Source organism: Macrotis lagotis, chromosome 4 (genome assembly GCF_037893015.1).
Source record: "Macrotis lagotis isolate mMagLag1 chromosome 4, bilby.v1.9.chrom.fasta, whole genome shotgun sequence".
NCBI classification, from domain to species: Eukaryota; Metazoa; Chordata; class Mammalia; order Peramelemorphia; family Peramelidae; genus Macrotis; species Macrotis lagotis.
In genome coordinates, this window is record NC_133661.1 from 25,461,841 (window position 1) to 25,483,823 (window position 21,983).

At 35.7% G+C, this 21,983-nt stretch overlaps 1 long non-coding RNA gene across 1 annotated transcript in view; it reads left to right on the forward strand.

Annotated features, from left to right (window-relative positions):
- Positions 1-21,983, forward strand: part of LOC141523003 (uncharacterized) — a 228,158-nt gene that overhangs the window by 175,657 nt on the left and 30,518 nt on the right. The window lies entirely within an intron of this gene.

The window sequence follows — 21,983 nt, forward strand, 5'->3', positions numbered from 1 at the left end:
CAGCGCTCTAAGAATGGGTGTATGAATCAGTTGTTTGAAACACTCACTCTAGTGGGTCATGACAGGTCAACTAAACAAAGTCTTTCTGAGCTAGGCACATCATGTCTTTTCCAGTCATTACAGGACTGTCTCCATTCAGCAGCTTAACATCATCTGAGGAATTATTCTCACAATTCTCAGGGAACATGCACTCAGTAATATATTTTACTGTGTGTATTATAGTCACATTCTGATGTTATAACTTTCTGACATACATATTTTTATGATTTTATTAACAATAGACTTAACAATTACATCTTTGCAAGTGAGTATTTTCTTTCTTTCCTAGGCAAAAATGTTAAGAATCTGAAAGTGGATTTGAATTCAGTTTTTTCTGACTCCAGGGTCAGACGTCTACCTACTTCACCACCTAAGTGTCTCATTTTTTTTGGTTAGAAAATATAATGAGCAAAACCCTGATATTAGAGTCAGAAAGTCTTGAATTTGACTCTTCTCTTAGATATATGCTAACTCTGTGACGTTGGGCAACTTAGCCTCAGTTTCCTTATCTCTAAACAGAACTGTATGATGTCCCTTCATCAGAGAGTTGTTATAAAGAGCTAGGGTCAGAAGCTATGAAAAGAGCTTTGCCATCCTCACAGCATTATATTAATATATATCTATGGTACAGTGGAGAGAGCACTGAGTTTGGAATCGTGAAGATGTATCTTCCTGAGTTCAAATCCAGCCTTAGCACTTATTAGCTGCATGATCCCAGGCAAATCACCTAATCATTTTTGTCTCAGTTACACATCTGTAAAATGAACTGGAGAGGGAAATGGCAAACCACTCTAGAATCTACAAGAAAATCCCAAATAGTGTCATGAAGTGTTAGACTTGATTAAACAGTATTTATTGTATGTTAATTTTTTCATGAGCTGAATCATCAATAAAAATGAACTGTTTAATATCAAAAAAGAAAAAAGAGAATCAAATGTGAACTGTCATTACTGAATGTCTCAGATGTTATTCTAGTATATGGTTTATAGTTAATAGCTATCTAGTCCCTACCTAGCTATCTATGAATATGAATAGATATGTAGATAGGTAGATAGGTAGTGATCATTACATAGTTAGATTATAAACTACTTGAGGACAGGGATTATTTTGTTTGTGTCCATTTGCCTCCAGTTCTAATAAATGAAGAATCGTATATTGGATTGAGAGCCAGCCTTAGGACTCAGATACATCACTTCATTTCTCCGACCTCTAGGTAACTTCCTGGGATTATAATAAACAGAAATGAGTCACTCTGTATGGCAGGAGGGAATTTCCTCATCCAGGGAATTCTCTATATCAATGAAATCATATGTCTAGCTAGTTCCAATCTTGAGAATTTAGTACAATATCTGACACATAATAGTTATCTACCAGATGCTTATAGACATATATTGTGGAAAAGATTTGGAGGAAAAGGAAGCAATCAAATAGAAAAAAACTTTCTATTATTTCTAATGATAATAGTTGGCTCACTGTTTCCTCCAATTATAAACACCAATTTAGCACATATGTTAATTTTGTTGGATTTTACATTTATCAAGGATGACTGAGAAGTGCCTGCCTTTGTAGAATGGATTCCCCTTGAATATTGTATATGTGGGTCAGAGCCATGCTTCAACTATAAGCTATGTAATAATGGTCAGTAAAGGTCTTCTTCCTATGTTACTTTTTTCAGTGAAATTGAAAAGCATAAATATTTTCTTCTAAAAAGCTTTCAGAGTTCTTGGAGGGGGTCTAATTATCTGTGTTATCCCTGCTTAAGTGAGGATCTAGTCCAAACCTCTCATTTTGGAGATGAAGAAAATGATTTACAGAGAAGAAAAAAGACTACACTAAGGTCACACAGGGAGTAAATACTACTTACACCTTAACTGGACTCTCTGAATGTTAAATTCATCATCTCTCCCACTATATCACATTTCTTACATTGTAGATTTATGAGGTGAAGCTACAATGACTACAATAGAAAGTGACAATCCCCCCCAATCTAATATGTTCTAGTTTATTTTTTTCTTCAGACTAGATTTGGAATCAGATGACCTGAGTTTTGATCCTTCCTTTTCTATCTACTTTCTGTATGACTTTGCATAAGTCACTTATCTCTTGGACTTAGTTTCTCTGTCAAATGGGGAGATAGTACAAATTCTATACTCCTCTCTATTTTTAAATCTATGATTCTACTGGACCCAGCCAGGAGAGGTGAGATATATTCTTACATTGCTAATCTTTGATTCATCTTTCCTGAGACAGAAGCAAGATATAGGGTCAGATAATTACTGTTTTCTTTCTGAGTGAAGCAGCAGCTGCCTAAATGCATACAAAAATTGGCAGGTCTCTTTGGTTATAATTTTACATGGGCCTGATGCTCCAAAGGCCAGGATATTTAATAGACTAATGAAATCTAGGATGGAAAATGTTAGACTGCCTTTAGAAAATATGCTTTGTCACAATATTAGATTAATCAGATCTTCTCTTTTTTTAGCTCCACAGGGGTCAGAACATTGCACAATCTTTTGTCAAAGCATAGAAATAATTATAAAATAATTAGAATTATTTCAATTTTTAAACTGTTTACAGAACTCTTTCCAGACATTATCCCATTGAAACCTTACCCAAAGCCCTCAACACACCTTTTAGAAATCCATTCTTTCCCCAGAACACACCCAGGAGCTGGCAATCATATCACCATACCTTTCCTGACTCCATCATTTCGAGATCCGTCTTGAAATTACTTGAAATGTGCATGCAGCTGTTATATCCTTCTTAGTAGGCTGTAAGTTCCTTGAGGGCAGGGACTATTTTGGTCCTTTTTTGCATTCTCATGGTCTAGCCCAATGCCAATCACATCATACACGCTTTCAATTGTTGAAAAGAAAGTGATGAGGTAGGTGGTACGAGGCTTGATGATATCTTTGAGATGCATGAGGCTTCTTAGACAGCTTGCTTATTCTTCTTATTTGATAGAAGAAGCAACAAGTCAACTCAGGTTGATGCCTTACTCTATGTCTCTCATAGCTAAGTGGGGACAAAGGTAGGGCTAGAAAGAGAGAATACCAGAATTGGAATGAATTTCCAAAGTCTTTGATTCCAAGCTGTAACTGAAATATAATTTCCATTATAACAACTGAAAGGTGGAGAGCTACCTTTATTTGAAGACTTTCAATGATGGGGAACAAACTATCTCTCAAATTAACCATTTGATCCTTGGTTCATAGGGGCCCAACTTTTCAGTCAAGTCTTCCTGATCCCAAGCTTAAAGAGGACTTTCTACAATTTCCAATCCTGCTTCTGCCCCCTGAGACTCAGCAAAACAAGTCTCATTGTTCTCCCATGTGATAACCCTTCAAATGCTTGGGCATCTCTTTTATGTCATCCTTGGTCCTTTTCCAGATTGTAAAGAGAGCTACTTCTTCCTAGAACAGATCTCCAATGGTATCACATCATCTTAAATCATATTTAAAGACTAAGAATGCCAGTGACTTTCAAGAGAGTATAGCTAGTGAGTGGTGGAACTAGAATTCAAACCCCACATTCTCAGCATCAAGTATAGTCCCTGTCCTGCTATGCCCAATTAGTGAACAAGTGAACTTGTTATAAACCTTTGCAGGGAAATTTTAAAATAAGATTATTAATAACTTTGATGTCTTATTTAAAAAACTGTATGTTCAAGCCATGACCATTTGTCCATTGAGGATAACCTTTTACTTTTACAATGTTTGCAGAAAAGGAAATTTATTTTCCCATGTCACATAGGTGGTAGGTAGAAGGGAGGGACTTGAACTCTGGGGCACTAACGTGAAATACAACACACTTTCCATGATGCCATCCTGTTTTTTTTTTATTCTGTGTATATATATATATATATATATATATATATATATATATATGCAAATGTGTGGTATAGATGGGGATGTATGTTTAGAGAAATATATATACATATATATATAAATAATATCTATTCACAAATGTATATATAGATGCATCTAAATGTGGCTATATGTATGGAGTCATGTATGTGTAAATATGACTATATGGAGAAAAGCATGCAACTCACCACATGCATGAACCCACACATAAATGCAATTCCAATAGACATGTGTATATGGATACATATATACATTTATTCTTTGAGGGGCACTTTTCATTGTGTACATATTTATTTAAGAATTGTTCATTTGAATCTTAGGGGCGTCTGAAGCTCTCATTTTCAGGGTGCCAAAGAACTGACCCTAACTGATCGTCTGAAATAAGAAATATCTGAACTCAAAGTCTCTTTCTCTCAGTCTAGACACATGCTCAAGAATTGTCTGCTGGCTCCATTCATCCATTCACACATAGTGCCTAATAGTATGACACATAGAAAAGAAAATGATCTGTGCCTGCTATCTTACAGGACAGAAATGCATTATTGATTTCTTGGGGAGCAGCAGGAAGGCTTCAGATGTGGCTTCTAAATTTGACTCTGGGAACATAAAACAACAACTTATCCAGGTGTATTAGTGTGATGGATAACTCCGTGGCTATTGGGTAAAGAAAGTCATTGTCCCCAATTGACATGCAAATCGGAACTGATTAGTTATAAAGGTCTTATCCAGAATTAGATTGTGATTTTTGGAGGGGGTGGTAAATATGACTTTAAAAATTAGCATTAATTATGTTAATTTAAAAGCTTTAGCACATTCAGATGGTCAAGAAAATAAACAAAATATTGTTGATGTTGGTCATTAGAGTGTGAGGAATTATTTATTGATCGCAATCCCAACCCTGGATCATGAGTTTCAGTCAACCCAACCGAATCCAATTCAATCTGACCTAATAAATACATATATTCTACAAAACAAGAGAGGCCATTTGTTGGAGTGAAAAATGAGCTGTGCTCAAAGTCAGAAAGACTGGATTCCAGTCCTACATCTGATGAGCACTGCCTATGTCATATAAGACAAATCACTTAATTTTTCAGTGCTCTAGGGAGACCATCTTTAATAAAATAATTTGGAGACCCACTGCCCTACTTTGGTAGATGGCATTTCCTTATGTGGGATTTCTTTACGTTAATGAAATCAAAGGTCTACCTTTTCCTCAAATTCCTATATACCAGACACCCTACCAGATGATGCTGGAGACACAAAAACAAAATCAAAACAATCCCTATCCTGAATAAGCTTATATTCTACAGAGTGGATCCAACAGATACATGGATAAATGAATACTAGAGCAAGAGTGAGAGCAAGAGTGAGAGCGAGAGAGAAGAGAAGAGAAGAGAAGAGAAGAGAAGAGAAGAGAAGAGAAGAGAAGAGAAGAGAAGAGAAGAGAAGAGAAGAGAAGAGAAGAGAATGAAAATATTTATAACTAAAGGCCTGAGGATGAGCTTCACTTAGGACCTGGAGAATGAACTGAAACTTAATGAAAATAAAGGATTCCTATATGCAGAGGTGAGGACGGAGTTCTGACTTGTGAAAAGATATACCTAAAGGACAAGTGACAATACGGGTGAGAGACAACAATAGATAACAAATTTGGATGGATTGATTGTAATAAAGGGGAGGAATATGGGATATTGGGAAAAAAAGAAAACTTTAGCCAAACTCTGGAGGAAATGAAATGTCAGAAATAAAAATCTGAAAAAAACAAGATAAAAACTAAAAAAAAAATTAAAAATTAAAAATTAATAAAAATTTATATTTTAGCTTGGAGGCCTTGAAGAATCTAGGCCATGGGAGTGAAATGGTCCTATATGAAATTGAGTGAGATAATTTTGGCTACAATTTGGAAGAAGCATTGGAGAAAAGAGATTGGAAGCAGGGGAAGGATGCAGTGGGGAACTGGGGATATTTTTTGGTTGTCTAGACTTAAATCAATGGACAAAATGTTAGTAATGGGGAAAATATTAGTAACACAAGTGTGTCGTGTACACACTTTTCTCAGAAATACAGTTGTTAAACATTTACCAGAATATCCCTAGAGATGTTTAATGAGGAGGATATTACAATGGTCCAGATGAGAGGTATTAAAAGGCTAATATGGTGGTTGTGTAAGTAGCTAGATAGAGACATGTACAAGCAATAATTGTGGAAAGAGAATTGATAACTGATTGGCCAGTATGGAGATAGAGTGAAGACTTAAGGATGATTTCTAGAAAGTTAGGTAAATGAAAGGATAGGCAGATCCTCATATGAAATAGAAATTTTCATCCTGAATTTAAAGTCGTGATCTTTTCATAGATTGTGAAAACTATAGCTTCACTGACATTTTCTTTTGCTGGAGAATGTCTTAGACTGTATACTAAGGTACACTCAACTTTCTTCATTCAATTAACTTAAACTAAATAGTGATTTTGGTTTTGGAAGTTTGGAGTTATTAATTCTCCAATTTTTTTTCAAGAATGCAAATAACCATATTTTTCAGTCCAACCCTTTGTGACCCCATTTGAACTTTTCTTGAAAAAGATAGTGGTTTGTCATTTCCTTCTCCATCACATTTTACATATGGGGATACTGAGACTAACAGGTTTAAGTAACCTGCTCAGAATCACATAACTGAAGAATATCTGAGACCAAGTAACTAACAGAGCAGAGTTAGCCCTTCTTGTCTGATCCTTGCTTCTTCCTATTGTCTATATTTTCCATTTAGATTTTTATGAAGAATAAACCAGGAGATATTAGGTCAAGATGACTCCCCCCAACACATACACACACACACACACACACACACACACACACACACACACATACACACACACACATACACAAAGAAGTGAAAATTGAAACTCTTGAGTCTGGAGTCAGGAGATCTGACTGAGTCTGGGCATCTAAACCTTGGCCAAGTTATGTTAATTCTACAGACCTCATTTTGTTCTTCTGTAAAATAAGAGGATTGTACTAGATGATTCTAAGGTTCATTCTAATTCCAAAACTGTTCTCAAATTCCAGGATATGGCATTTTATCAATACATGTTCTTTACCTAATTGACTGTTTGACAATGGGTAAGTGTCACTTCATTTAAACTGCTATAGAATTAGCTCCATGGGGACAGCGATGGAATTTCCTTAAGTTTTGTATCTCCCCCAATAGCCACCATATGTCAAAGATATTATTTAGCCTTTCTGGTCTTCAGTTTCTTCATCACTAAATTAAGTGGCTGGATGGTGCAGTGGATAGCATGCCAGGTCTGGTATTAGGAAGTCTCATCTTCAAATACAGTCATAGATACTTACTAGCTGTGTGACCTTGGGCAATTAGTTGCTTAATCTTGTTTGACTCAGTTTCCTCATCTGTAAAATGAGATGGAGAAGGAAATGGCAAATCTTTGGTAAGAAAATCCCAAGTGGGGTCATAAAGAGTCAAACATGAATGAACAACAACAACAAAGTATCTCTCAGGAGTAAATGTACATCATTTCTTAATTATACGGCTGTAATCAGACTATAATGCTGGATGCTAATAATGATGATGCTCAGGTAAGACAAGATCTTGAGTCATCAAAAAAAGATTCAAATTTATTTAGGGTTGTTTTTGTTTTGAATGTGCTGTTTTCCCCACTTTAGTTTTAGAAATATAGAGAAAAGTGACTAAGATAATGAAAAGAAACATAAATTTATCATATGAGAATGACCTCAAGGAAATGGGAACATTTAGTCTAGAGGAAAAAAGATAGCGGAGATATAATAGCTAACTTTAAAGATTTGGAAGGAGGTTAAATAGAGAAGAGATTAAAGGATTAGAATATTTCTGCTTTATCCCAGAAAATAGAACTATGAAAAATATTTAAGAGAGGGAGGGAGAAAAAGAGAGGGAAGGGAGAGAGAGAGAGAGAGAGAGAGAGAGAGAGAGAGAGAATGAATAAGAGAGAGAGAGTGAATAAGAGAGAGTGAGAGAGAATAAGAGAGAGACAAAGACATACAGACAAAAAATAGAGATAGAGATAGAGAAATAGAGGCAGAGACTGAGAGACAGAGATAGAAACTGTGACTCAGAGAGTGAAGTAGGTAGGAAAGGAGAAAGAGGGAAAGAGATTGATGGAGGGAGAGACAGAGAAGAGAGAGGTACACACACACACACACACACACACACACACACACACAGAGAGAGAGAGAGAGAGAGAGAGAGAGAGAGAGAGAGAGAGAGAAAGAAATTATTTAATAGGAAGGAGGAACTGAATATTCCAAGCTAGAACAAATTCCAAAAATTCAAGAGATTGTACTTTGAGAGGAAGCACTGAGCAGTACCCAGGCTGTGGCTTTGGAGATGGAAGATAATGATCAAAAGTCTACCTTCACACTTGCAAGCTATGGGATCCGGGAAATACATAACTGGCATGGGTCATTCCTGGATGTCACTTTTTAGAGAGAGATGGTCTATCATCACTGAATCTTTAGCATCTCAGAGGGAAGAATTATCACCCCTTTATATCTTTCCATTTGCCTGACTCCATGTTGTGAACTACTATGTTGAAAAGATTATATAAGACTAGGTAGATTCTATCCATGACAGCTGGACAGGCAACCTACATTCTGAGGGACGCCTGGGATGAATCTGTGGTGGTAGTACATAGTGTTATCAGTGAAGCCCAGGATTTCTCCTACCTCCTACTTAATTTGCAAAAATTCCTATTTGTGACTCTGATCCCGGGTAAATTAGAAAACCTCTCAGAGGATCAGTTTCTCAATCTGTAAAAGAGGAAGAATATTAAATATAATAACTGCTCACAGGATTTTATTGATGTAAGTTATTTCTTTAACAGAAAGTACCTTGTACATGTAACATCATTATCATCTTTATCCTCCTCCCCCCTCATTTTATATTTTCAAGGGGATGTTAGGTGACCATTTGCTGGCAAGTATATAGAAGAGATTCTTTGTCATATTTGCATTGGATGAGATGACCTTATATATTGAATTTTCTGATTCTGTGAAAATTATCTATATATTGTTTTTATGTAGGATTTTTTCAAAACTAAATTGGGTCATGATATTCAATGAGAGCAAATTAAAATAAGTCTGAAAAGAAAAGCTAGATCCAGGTTTTGAAGGACATTAAATGCAATGAAAATAGCCTGTGTTTATCTCAAAGAATACAATGAATGTTTGAGCAGGAGAATTAGTTCTGTGCTCAAAAGAAAGATGATTTTCTGTCTAAAGCACAGACTGGAGAGGAGAGGAACTAGAAGCAGAGATAATAATTAGCAGGTTATGGCAATAATTTAGGCAAGAGGTGAAAGGAATAATGGAATAAAGAGGTGGGAATGGAATAAAACAAATCAGTTGTTACAGGAACGAATCCTTGCCTTTAAGATTTGACTTTCAGGTCTAACTTTGGCTGGTGAGGATGGGGAGTTTTTTCTTTGAAAATTTTCAGACTTTGCATTTGTATTTTGAAGAAATAACTAAACATATTTGGCATCATTGGATGATTATATTAGAGAGGATCATAGATTTAGAGGTGGGTCAGAGGCAATATGAACACAGCCCTTTCATTTTAAATATGAGAAAACTGACTCCTAAAGGTTAAGTGACTTACATCTGACTGGCTATGAAGGAATGAGAACAGTCTCAAACACTCTACATCAGGAAGCATCATAAGTGGATAAATAAGTGCCATATGCAACAAAGATTTAAAAATAATATATTTATGGGGATTCTTTATGGGGCTATAGAATGAATGTTGTTTGAGTAAGGGAAGAGACTCCTTTCTTTTTAGAATCCAGTGGGAAGACTGTCACTAATCTTGGAGCAGGAGATGATGTACTTTTCATTGGCAGACAGACATTCTTGAATATGTAAAAGGTTTAATACTCTCTGGAGAAGATTTAAATGCATTTTAAAGTGCAGTTGCTTGTGAAGTCCGGGAAACAGCCATGGGAGGGGGAGCATCAGGGTTGTAGAATATCCTTATGGAAAACAAGAATTCTCTACCTCTCTAGCAGGATTGTCATAGATTTTTTAAGGACTTAAATTCATTTTTGACTTAAAAAGCCTATCATTAAGGCCTGACCTTTGAAGGAGAGGACTCAAAGTTTTTCCTTTTTTGGGGGGGGGGAGATAGAGGAAACAGACAAAAAGAGAGAGACAGACAAAGAAAGAGACAGAGAAAGACAAAGAGACAGAGACAAAGGCAGAAAGGAAGACACAATCAAAGAGAGAGACTGAGAGAGACAATGAGAGACAGTGACAAAGAGAGAATTAAGAATTACAGAGATATGGGGCAGCTAGGTGGCCTTAGTGGATAAAGCACCGGCCTTGGAGTCAGGAGTACCTGGGTTCAAATCCGATCTCAGACACTTAATAATTGCCTAGCTGTGTGGCCTTGGGCAAGCCACTTAACCCCGTTTGCCTTACAAAAAAAAATCCTAATAATAATAATAATAATAATAATAATAATAATAATGATGATGATGATTATAGAGATAGAGGCATAGGTAGATAGATAAAGGATTTATTAATATAGAGATGTTGTCTGTCCTTCATTCTCAAAGAAGATCATACATCATGGAGGTAATGCCATGACAAGCAAGTGAATTAGATTTGATTGGGGGGTGGGGCTGTGCTAAGTCACCAGCCTCACTTTCTCTTTCAAAATCATTTGGATCTGGTGGTCAAATATGGATCAAGATATTTGAATGTGAGGCAATACAGGTTAAATGACTTGTCCAAGGTCACATAGCTAGTGTCAAGTTTCTGAGGCTAGATTTGAACTAAGCTCCTCCTGATTCAATGACTAATGCTCTATCCACTGCACCATAGAGACAGACCTAGAGGTAGAGATAGAGTAGGTCTCACAGTTGTGAGACATTATGTTATAGAGGATAGAGATGTGGCCTCAAAAGCAGAGAGATCTCTGGGAGAGTCCAGTCTCTGAAACATACTGTCTGTGACACACTGCATAAATTCCTCAATTTCTAAGTGTCCAGAAAATGGTCTAAGACAACCAGCTGTTGAGAAGTTCTTTCCCCATTGTTAGAGGGAATTCCCTAGCCTGGGAATTCTTGCTGCCAATAAAATTCCAGACTCATTCCCTCCAGGTTTTAGTAATACCTATACTAATTAAGAGTTATGAGACTATGTGAGTACTGAGATGGGGAAATAAAAGATGTAAATGTAGGATTGCCAAAATTTGACAAGCGATTGGGGAAGGGCAATTAGGGAGAAATGAACCAAAGGGGAACTTCAAGGTAACGAACCCATAAGGATAGCCATAGTCCCAACATAGCTGCCCCAAACTAGAACTGGCTACTTGGGAAATGATGGGGGTCTCTCCTAATTGGAGGGCTTCTGGCAAAACCTGGATGACAGTTGTTACATACATTGTAGATAGGATTCTTGCTCAGTGACTATGTAGCAAAATGTTGAATAAAGAAGGGATGGAAAGAAGGAACAGACAATAAGCAAGAGGACAAATAGGGAAGAAAGGTTGAAGAGATGAGTAAGCATAATTTTTATACATTCTCTTCCTATAGGATTATTTCCTACATGTACAAATACACACACACACACACACATCCATAAATGTCCATCTAAACACAACTATCCCTTCATGCTATACTTTTCCACTACTCATTTCTTTTTATAAAAAATATTTTTATTAAACAGAAATATATTTTCTTTCCTTCTTATCCCCATTTACTGAAAAAACAAACAAACAAATCCTTGTAAGAAAAATGCAAAGTAACTTTCCTCATTGATTTTGTCCCATTCTGCTCCTGAGTCCATTTTCTCTCTTTCAGGAGATAGGTATCTTTCATCATTAATTCTCTTGAAAATGGTTGCTTATTGTGTTCACTAGAATTCTTACTGATTTCAAAGTGTTTTTTAAATTTTAATTGTGGAGTTTGAACAAAGACCAAAAACTATTACCTTCAATTTAGAAAAAAACCCCCATCATCTCATTATGTAATTTTGCTATCTCTTATACTTTATTTTTATCCTTAAGGATATGATTTCTCTCATCACAACATTGTTAAGACTGTTAAGACTGTTAAGAATGCCTTCTGTGGGGGGGGGTGAGGGAAGCAAGATGGGGGGGATTGCAAAACTCAAAATAAATAAAAGTTCCTAAAATTAAAAAGATTTCAAAGTATTGTTGCTATAGTATAAAGTTTTCCTTGTTCTTCTCAATTCCATCTGCATCTGATCATAAAAATCCTCAAAATGTACTATTAGAATCAGAGACTCTTAAAGGTATCTGTTCAACCTATGCCAGAGGAAACATCTACTTTACAGAATCCTTAACTAGTGGTTAGTATTTAGAAGCTGAAGCCCTCCAAGGGAGAGATTTGCTCTACTTACAGGATATTCCCCTTTATGTTGGGAGAGCTTTAATTTTTAGAACATTTTTCTTCATAACAAGTCAAAATTTGCCTCTTTGTATTGTTTAATCACTGCCCCTAGTTCTCCTTAGTCAAACAGAATACATCTACTACAACTCCAAAGTGACAATTCTTCAAATACTTATGTAATAAATAGCAGATTCTAGTCAAATGTATGATGGGAAAGAATGTACCCCAGAAAAAGCCTCCTTGAAAAAGGTAGAGAAATTTCTTGAACAGCCACTTTTCATTTGTCAGGGACTGATGTTGAACCCAGAAATAGTTCAGTGCCTTTACCTTTCTGCTCTCTATAATTTAAAATATAAACTCATCTTCATATAAAATTTCATATATTAATGACAAATTTGTCTCATTATTATGTCCTACCCAGAATTCCTGAAATAAAGTTGAAATATAGTGTCTCATTTACGATTAAGGTTTTTATCTCCTTCCTCACTTTGGATGACCCCAAATGAAAATATACTCATGGCATAGTTTGGGATATCTTTAATTTAAGAAATTGGAGATGAAAAGATATAAAACATAAAACTCTGAATGACTGTGTCCAGAGTTTGTAAGAGGTCATTACCTCCATTTTCCAGAGGCAGCAACAGTCCCATTAAGAGCTGAATTTTCATCTTTCCTTTTTCCCAAGGAATAGATGCTACCATTGATTATCTCTTCTTCCATCTTCCCCACCTATTACTCCTTCCTTTCCCTTCAAATCCATATGTCTCTGTCATTAGGTAGTTCACCAAAGGATGTAGAATCAGGAGTCATACCCTTATAGAGATAGTCTATTCCTTACCTTCAAAACAAAAACACCTTGTCCTCCATTTCCATTCATGCTTGCCATCTTCTCTCTCTTCTTCTCAGTATGATTTTTGTCAAACCTCACTAGATAATTAAAGTCTTTAACATTCAGATGAGACAAGCAAATACAAATACAAAGACACCATAAAGGCAGAGATAGATTTACACAGGGACATGTGAGTATGCACATACACAGATATCTCTGCTTCCCTACCCTGCCCTTATAGTTCCCTCTATGATGCAGCTTCCAAAAGCAGTAATGTTTCCTACAATAAATGTCAGTGACCTGGATAGGCCAACTCTTAACTAATTGAATTTCAAGGTCAGTAAATGTTCTGGTCTAGGAACTCAGAGGTTCACAACCTGGGATTAATTATTTTTTAATTGATAATATCAATATATTGATTTTATTTATATTTTGATATTCTTATATATTTTATTTTTTTACATTTAAAACTTTATTCCTAGAAAAATCTTTTGGGCTTTACTACACTTTCCAAGGGGTATAGGATGTGCAAAAGATGAAGAACTCTTGGTTTTGGGGAAAATCAAGGAAATTCAAAGGAAAGCATTTTTCACAGAAGCAGTCTTCATTTAAAACTTAAAGGTAAATATCACGCACCCTCTAAGTTTTTTCTTCTCTAGGCTAAAAAATCCAAATTCTTTCAACTCATTTTTCTGGGGTGTTGCATAATTCTGTCACCATTTTGGCTTTCTGTGATGTTCAATCTCTGAATAAATATTTAATAGATGAATTCAAGAATAAAAGCAAAAGTTTTTGTTAGGTACTTATGATATGCCAGACACTACACTAAGTGCTTGGAAAACACTCACAACAGTGAGACAGTAGAGAATATAAATTCATGGCATGGGGGAGGGAATGGTCCTTAGAGAAGGGAGTTTTGGTTTCAGGAGGCACAGGGATGATAATGGCTCTCCAATGTCACTGTCATAATCTTTTTAAGAGTATTGATAACACTGATTTCATAATTGTAATTAGGACAAGAGTTAAAAAGAAGTAGAAAAAGATACCATAATGGTGGAGAAAACATCAAGACCCCAGGTAAAGAAGGGAACAGTTTTTTTTTTATTGATATTTAATTTTATTTTTCTGAGTATATGCCATGAACGTTTTTCAACATTCATTCACTTGCATACTTATAAGCTACACATTTGGGGGACTTCCAGTCAAGATGGCAGAGTGAAGATAGGCACTGTGTTAAGTGCTCTTCTTTCCCCTCAAAAACAACATGAAAGTAACTTAAAGAAATTTGATTGACAAAATTTGGAAAGGGAAGCTAGGAGAACACTTACCAAGAACTTACGCCTCAGGAGATAGGGGTGAACTGGGAGATGGACAGCAGCTGGGGGAAGCCAGAGGGCCAACCTCAACCATAGAGACTTTGGTGAGTGGCAGTGTGAAATCCAACTTTAGCTGTGGAGTCTTTGTCCCAGGGGAGTGGAGCCCTAGAGGATTAGTTCCAACACAGAGTTTCAGAGCCTGGAGAACAACCAGCTGGGCCAGGGCCCTGAGCTCCAGGCTTTCAGCAGAGCCTTTGCCTAGAACAAACAATAAACAACTCTCCATCCCCTCAGGCTAAGGGTGGGCAGTAGAGTTCACTCCAAAGAAAGAGACTAACTTCCTCCCCTAGGGCTCAGCACATTATTCAAGGTCAACTCAGACCCTGCTGCTGAGGACCCCAAACACTCCAGAGAAAGCAACTAGTGCTGGTCCACCCTTGGAATTAATAAGCCAAGTGAATAACGCCTCTAGGAGCTTCAAAAGCCACACCCCCACCCCAAGATCCTAGAAATATGAAGAAAGACCAGCAAAAAGGGGTGCCCATGGAGAAAAACTTAGAAGAAATAGAGTCTAACCCAGAGAGATCTAGCAGTTCTGAGGAGGATATGAATTGGTCTCCAACCCAGAAAGACTTCCTTGAAGAAATCAGGAAGGAGTTTAAAAATCAATTGGAAAAATTGGGAAAAGAAGCAAGAGAAAATTAACATCTCACAACAAGAAAACAAATCCTTGGAAAATACAATTGGACAAATACAAAATGAGAATAACTCAGATCCTCAACTGGGCAAATGCAAAAAGAAAATGATTCTCTCAAAACTACACTTGGGCAAATGGAAAACTCCTTCAAAAATAGAATTGAACAACTGGAAAAGCAGTTGCAAAAGGTAAATGAAGAAAATTATTCTCTAAAAAAAGGATGGAATTGGTGGAAGCTAATGACTTCATGAAACAATAAGATTCTATTTAACAAAACTAAAAGATTGAAAAGGTAAAAGAAAATGTAAAATACCTCACCAGCAAAACTACTGACCTCAAGAACAGCTCAAGAAGGGACAACCGGAGAATTATAGGCCTTCATTAAAATATTGAAGAGAAAAAAAAATCCTAGACTTAATATTATAGGATTTAGTGATGACAAATTGCCCTGAATATCATCGAATCAAAGGGCCAAATAGTTTTTGAAAGAATATATTGATCCCCTCTGGAAAGCGATCCTAAAATGAAAACTCCAAGGAATGTTGAGGCCAAATTTCAGAACTATTAGCTAAAAGAGAAAATCCTGCAAGCAGCCAGAAAGAAAAAAAAAAATTAAATATCAAGGAGCAAAGTAAGGATTATACAAGACCTCACCACATTAACTTTAAGGGAGCAAAGGGCCTGGAATGAAATGTTCCAAAGAGCAAAGGAGCTTGGAATACAGCCAAGAATCCAATATCTGGCAAAGGAGAGCCTTCTCTTCTAGGAGAAAAGATGGACATTTAATGAAATGGGAGATTTCTAATACTTCCTGATGAAAAGATCAGAGCTAAATAAAAAATATGGACATCAAACAGGAGGCTCAAGGGAAACATGAAAAGGTTAAAAAAAAGGCTAAAGAAAAAAAAAATCTGCTATCTAATAAGATGAAACTGGCCCACTAATGAGAAAGAGTCTCATAACTCTTGAGAACAGTAACTCTATTAGAGAGAATTTACTTAGCCAGAAGTGATGGAAACTCATAACTTTTCTATGACTCAGAATGATTTAAAAACAATACCTCCATAAAAAGGGGAACAGTAAGGAAATGGGAGGATGGAGGATACTGAATGGGGTAAATCTCATTACACAAAGAGGTACAAAAGACCTATTGTAATGGTGGGGATGAAGGAAGAGATGAGAACCACCTTAATCTTCATTTAATCAGACTTGACTTAGAGTTAACTTAGACACAGTCAGTTAAGTTAAGAAACTTATTTTACCATTCAAGCATTAAAAGGGGAAGAGGGGTGGGGAGGGGGAGAAAAATGGGAATTAAGAGAAGGAAGGGAAGAAGGGGAAAAGGAGAAAAGGGAAACAAAGGGAAGGGGGTAATATAGGAAGGCAAACACACTGAAGGTGGCTGTATTCAGAAACAAAACACTGGGGAATATGGATAAAGGCGGAAAGGGGAAAAATACAAGCAGAGTGGAGATAGTATAGAGGGCAAAAAAAGAGTTAGTAATTAGAACTTTGAATGTGAATAGAATTAACTCTTTCCTTAAAATGTAAGCAAATAGCAGAGTGGATTAAAAAGTAGAATCCTACAATATGCTGATTATAAGAAATTCATTTGAAGCAGAGAGATACATATAGAGTAAAGGTAAAAGGTTGGAGCAAAAATATTTTGCTTCAACTGAAGTGAAAAAAGCAGGGGTAGCAATCCTCATCTCAGACAAAGCAGCTACAAAAATAGATAGAACTAAAAGAGATAAGGAAGGAAACTATATACTTCTAAATGATTCCATAGATAATAAAGTAATTTCAATACTAGTTATGTATGCACACAATGGTATTGCATCCAAATTCCTAGAGGAGAAGTTGAAAGAGATAGCAAAAATCTACTAGTGGGAAACCTCAACCTCCCACTCTCAGATTTAGCTAAATCTAATCATAAAATAAACAAGAAGCAAGTTAAGGAAGTAAATAGATTGTTAGGAAAACCTAGACATGATAGACTTATGGAGGAAATTGAATGGGGATATACTTTTTTTCTGCAGTACATGGCACTAACACAAAAACTGACCATGTACTAGGGCATGAAAATCTAATAATCAGCTGCAGAAAGGCAGAAATAGTGAATACATCTTTCTCAGATCATAATGCAATAAAAATCATATGAAATATTGTGACAGGGAGACATAGACCCAGAACTAATTGGAAACTAAATAACCTCATTTTACAGAATGAGTGGATCAAGTAACAAATTATAAAAAGAATGATTTCATCCTAGACAATTTCAATAATGAAATAACATACCAAAACCTATAGGATACACTCAAGGTGGCTGTCAGGAGATATATTATATTTTTAAATGCTTACATGAATAACTTAGAGAAAGAAAAATAACTATTGAACTAATAAATAAAATTAACTGGTTTTATGAAAAAAACAATAAAATTGATAACTCTCTGGTCAATTTAATTAAAAAAAGAAAGGAGAAAACCAAATTGCTAGTATCATAAATGAAAAAGCAACTCACCACCAATGAGGAGGAAATTAAAGTCTTAATTCTGACTTATTTTGCCTAACTCTATGCCAATAAATTTGACAATCTAAGTGAAATGGATGAATATTTACAAAAATATGAGTTTCCTGGATTAAATGAAGTGGAAATTAAAAACCTAAATAAACCTATCTCAGAAAAAGAAATTCAGCAATCCATTATGAAATTCCCTAAAAAATATCTCCAGGGCTAGATGGATTTACAAGTGAATTATAACAAGCATTTAAGGAACAATTGGTTCCAATTCTATATAAACTCTGGAAAAAGAGGTGAAGACAGAACTCTAACTCTTTCTATGACACCAATATGGTGCTGATACCTCAAGCAAGAGCTAAAACAGAGAAAGAAAATTATAGACCTATATCCCTGATGAATATAGATGAATATAGTGTAGGAATAAATGGATTGTTCCTCAGAATAATAAGCAGTATCTATCTGAAACCATCAATAAGCATTATATGCAATGGTGATAGGTTAGAGGTATTCCCAATAAGATCAGGGGTGAAACAAGTATGCACATTATCACAATTACTTTTCAACATTATATTAGAAATGTTAGCTTCAGCAAATGAGAAGCAAAAGAAATTGAAAGAATTAGAATTGGGAAGGAAGAGATAAAACTCTTACTCTTTGCAGATGACATGATGGTATACCTAGAGAATCCCCAAAATTCATCTAAAAAACTACCTGAAATAATTAGCAAACTTAACAAAGTAGCAGGACATAAAATAATCCCCCATAAATCCTCAACATTTCTATATATGACTAGCATGATACAGCAGAAGGAACTAGAAAGAAAAATCCCATTCAAAGTAACCTCAGATATTATAAAATACCTGTTAGTCTACCTGCTAAAGCAGACTCAAAAACTTTTTGAGCTTTTGTACCTTCTCACACAAATAAAATAAGATTTAAATAACTGGGCAAGCATCAATAATAAAAATGACAATTCTACCAAAACTAAAGTACTTGTTTAGTGACCTGCCAATCAAAATTCCAAAAAATTATTTAGAAAAAGTTGTAAGTAAATTTATATGGTGAAATGAAAAGTCAAGAATTTCCAACAATTCAATGAAAAAAAGTACAAAAGAAGGTGGCTTAGCCTTACCAGATCTAAAATTATATTATAAAGTATCAGTCCTCAAAACTGTCTGGTATTGTCTAAGAAATAGAGTGGTGGATCAGTGCAATAGACTAGGTGCAATAGCAGGAAATGATTATAGTAATCTGCTGTTTGATAAACCCATAGAGTCCAACTATTGGGATAAAACTCTCTCTTTGATAAAAACTACTGGGAAAATTGGAAGTTAGTATGGAAGAAACTTAGATTAGACCAACACCTCACACCCTATACCAAGATAAGATCCAAATGGATACAGGATTTAGACATAAAAAATATTTTAAGCAAACTAGAAGATCAAGGAGTAGTTTACCTGTCAGATCTATGGAAAGGGAAGCAGTTTCTGACCAAGGAAGAGATGGAGAACATCATTAAAAACAAAATAGATAATTTTGATTACATTAATTTAAAAAGCTTTTGCATAGACAAGATGTAACCAAGATCAAAAGAAAGGTAGTAAATTGGGAAACAGTTTTTACAACTAGTATTTTTTTTTTAGGTTTCTTGTAAGGCAAACAAGGTTAGGTGGCTTTCCCAAGGCCACACAGCTAGGTAATTATTAAGTGTCTGAGATCGGATTTGAACCCAGATACTCCTGACTCCAGGGCCGGTGCTCTATCCACTGTGCCATCTGGCTGCCCCTAGACTGACATAATTTTAATATTTTTTGCTTCATTTTTTCAATTGGAGAAAATATTTAGGGGACCAACTTTCATTCAGGGAGCAATGGGACCGCAATTATGATTGAAAACTTTTTAAGCAATGGGTTTGATATCAAGGAAAGTAAAGAAACAACAACAAAACCCCCAAAACTCTACAGGAGAGTTTTCTCAGCTCCAACAGTTCCTGTCTTAGATTAATACCATTTCATTAATTTCATTTGAAATCTTCTTCTGTGACAGCATAATTATGCTACTATAAAGCTCAAGTGAGTTGGCACAAACCAATCTGTCAGTAACACCTCAGCTACTCTAGGTCATACAGGTTAGGAGAAACCTTCAAGACAACATTTTTGAAACTAAGTGCTCTGGCAAGGGACAAAAACAGTAATGTATTTCTATTTCTGCTGTGACTTCCAACATTCTTGCTGAAGTTTGATGCTCAGTGAGAGACCTTTGAAATGCCAATCATTTCAGTTTCTATTTCTCCTTGATTTGGGTAAAAGTCTACAGAAAAAAATTCAGTGTTTGAGGAGGGAGCAGAGAGAGACAGCATGTAAGACACATTCGTTGGTATGAGGTGGCAAGTGTGGGACTCTGCACCTCTGAAATTCTAGTTGGATAAATTGAATCTTTGTCAGGGAGCACAACTTTTGCATGGTGAAAAGTGAATTTCTTAAAGGATACCCAGAAATCATTGACAAGCATTTTGCATTCCCAACTGTCCTCACAGTTCTGATTGTCAATGGCTGAGGAACTCAATGAAATTTAGTCACCTCCATCAACCTTTTAGCAGAAAGTACCTCCTGACCCATACCAGAGCATGGATTTGAATGGAATTCCTGCTGATTCAGATACAGTTTCAGCATGGTGAAATATCAAATTTTAAATTCTTTCTGCAATGCTTATTTCCTAACTTTGTATGGAAGACTCAAGTCTCACCCCCTTGACTTTGGTGGAGAAGAAAAATGACTGCAATTGGGTTGAAAAGAAAAACAAGGTGACAGGGTCATGGTTTTCATTCTGGTCTCAGTATACAAGTTATATCTGTATCATACCAAAACACCTGCAGTGAATATTTCTTAACTGAATACTGTGTGTACAGTATTATGATCTATGCTAGGGATGAAAGAAACTATTTTCTTACCTCCCACTCACTTGCCAACACCTTGGCTCCTGCTACCACGACACTTCTGAAATGACTTTTCCCCAATGTTTAACCTTAAATTCATTGGTCTGTTTTTTTAGTCTTTATCCTTTTTGACCTCCCTACAGAGTTTGGCACCATTGAACAGTTCTTCCTCCTGTTTACTCTCTTCTTTGTTTGTTTTTTCAAATACTTTTCTTCCATTGTTCTGCTAGTTCTCTACCTACTCCTTCATAGTCCCCTCTGCAGGGGTCCAACAGTGTAGGGATAGCTCTCAGGTCTTTGTCCTTGATCCTGTTATCTTCTTTGTATTTTATTTTATGGTGAGGATAGTTTTAATGCCTTGAAGATATATATATATATATATATATATATATGGATGGATGGATATAGATATACAGATACAGATATTACAGATATAGCTATAGATAGAGATAGAGATAGATAGCTACAGATATAGATAGATAGTTATAAAATATAACTTTACATGAAAACATAGCTATATACAGTTATACAAATATAGCTATATATAGTTATGAAAATAGAACTTTGAAGATATATATATATAGTTATACTTATAAAAATATAGCTTTATATAATCTCCTTCTCCCTCTCTATCTCTCTTTGTGTGTATATTTGTGTGTATGTATGAGCTAAATTCTTGTCTGATTGGGGTTTTCATTAGCGCCCATGGTCTTAGTCTTTATTTCTATGTAGAAGAATCACTGAGTCAACTCATCTCTGATCTCACTCCTGAGTTCCATGTCTCTCTGAGCTCACTCTCTCTCCATCTCTCTCTCTCTCTCTCCTTGCCTACTTTAAATCCTATAAACATGTTAATTTGAAAATATCTAAAGTAGTGTTCTTTCTTATTTCTTACTTCCATATTTTTGTCATTGTCATTAGCATTTATCCTATAATTCAGTCATAATTTAGTGACTGTTTTTACTTGCATTCTACCTTAAAAGTCATATGCATCTGGTCTCAGACACTTAATAATTACCTAGCTGCATGGCCTTGGGCAAGCCACTTAACCCCATTTGCCTTGCAAAAGTCTAAAAAAAAAGAGTCATATGCAATCAAATGCCAAATTTTGGTCAATTCTAGCTTGACAATTACTATTACTTTGTTTCCACTCATTTAAATCATGGTAGTTCATGTTTTCATTTACCTGGTGTTTGGATTATTGTCTCCTTTCATTTGGTTCTTCTCTAATCTTCATTTTAGGCTGCTCTCATGGTGATATTCCTAAAGTTTCGGGGTTGTCATGTCATCACTTGCCTGTTCAAAGAAATGCAGTGATTTCTTTTTGCTTCTGGGATGACATGTTAGCTTCTAAAGCTCTTTATGGGATGGTTGA